Source organism: Pinus tabuliformis, chromosome 2_1, assembly GCF_031772625.1.
Source record: "Pinus tabuliformis cultivar Carrire ecotype Pingquan chromosome 2_1, CPIR1, whole genome shotgun sequence".
NCBI lineage: Eukaryota > Viridiplantae > Streptophyta > Pinopsida > Pinales > Pinaceae > Pinus > Pinus tabuliformis.
The window spans coordinates 483673165-483675034 of record NC_142299.1 but is presented as its reverse complement, the minus strand read 5'-3'; positions in this window follow the sequence as shown (position 1 = coordinate 483675034).

The window sequence follows — 1870 nt, the reverse complement described above, 5'->3', positions numbered from 1 at the left end:
GAAGAGAAAAGATCTCATTGTAGAAAAATTACCTCAACAATGACCACTCAAAAATATAAGTTTTGATAAAAAAATAAAAAAAAAAAATAAACAAAAACAAAAAATTAATTTATTATATAAAATAATAATACTTCTCTTAAAAAATATGTTTACGCCTGAAAAACATGGGGCAGACGAAGGGTCAAGGGCGCTGCAGATATCCCTGAATCTAATAAACTATTTGGTACTTTGCTCGACCATATGATTTGTAAGGATTGTGTTTCTATCGACCATGCCAAAATCTCTGCAGAGTTAGCCAACTGCACAACTCTCGCAGAGTTAGCCAACCACACAACCCTTCAAGGAAGCAGATAAGAAAGCTGAGAATGCGTCTGAAGGGCCAGTAATATAATATAAGAGCATTTATCGGTCAATGAAGACCAAACCTTACCATACTAGACTCTGGTAAGGACTGAACCAGTGAGAAAGCCAGTGAAGGTCTCGCCTCGACAGTGGTTTTGAGAGTGGCAGTACAAGTCAACGATGTAGGTTTACAAGTGCAGGCATTTCAGTTCCGCGACGACTCCCTTTGAAACTTCGTGATAAATGCCCAAAGAAAATAGTAATAAATGTGTAGATATAAACATGTGGTGGTTTCTCATAGGTTCTCGACAGATGAAGGTCAGTCGAGAGCCTTCTCTTAAAATAATGTTATAGTTTAACCGGTCTCCAATTTGGAAAATTATGGAAATTTCGATAAGGTTTTGATAAAATCTAATAGAGAATTTTTGTAAATTTAGGTTATAACTGTCAAACGTCAAGATTTTAGGTGCTCCAGAAATTTTTGATAATCTATTTCCACCATCAAAAATATGATACAAACATTGATACTGTAGAATTTATTCTAGATATGAAATACCCTCTCATCCTTTAATACACCCCTACATACATATATAAACACATAAAATCATCACAACGGAACAACCCTATGAATTTCATCGTGCCACCTCCTCCTTTGCCTCAGCGTTGATCACCACCGCCACCGCCACCACCATACCATCAGAATACCGCCACCACCATAACGTCAGAATACTAGGATATATAATACTAGCAATTGCCCCAAAAGGTGCAAAGAGAGGCCGATAGGATTCTTAAATTGAAAAATTTGTATTTTGGTTTCCATAATTAGCAAATAATAAGTGAACGTTGATTTGGAAGATTGAATTTTGGATGATGTAATTGTCTTTGAGCTTCACATTGAAGGTAGCAAAGCATATCTGGAGGTGTTTATAGTACATCGTAGATCACTTTACTCAAAATGATAATGCAGAATAACACATAAAAGATTCTATCCATGAGATTGATAATGAAAAATAACACATAAAAGATTTTAGCCATGAGTTTGACAATCTTCTCGACATCTAAACAAATTTTTCCAACCTAAATTTACTTTTCTTGTTTTTCTCTTTTGGTCTATTAAGTGTGAAGCCAAATTCACGCACGATTCTAGATCCTTCTAGATCAGATCTTTCTAGATCTCCAGGATTCTAGATCTTTCTACACTGCCATTAGTTTCTAGATCATTCCAGATCTCCATCTGAATCACATACAGGATTCTAGATCCTTCTTCTGCCTCCATAAATTTGTAATTTCTCTGGCCAAGGAAAGCAAGCCAAGGCCCAAGCCTGTTATGTAATGCAAAGTGATTTATGTTCTCCAATGATTGTTCTATTCCGCTGTTTCTGACTGAGTACTCTTGTTGTTTCTCTATTTGTCTGCCTCTGTGAATTATTCTCTGCTTTTTCCGTCTAAGTCTTTGAGTATAAATCTGATGTGTGTTATGTATGAACTGGTCTAACAATTGGTATCAGAGCTAGGGTCAAATATCCAC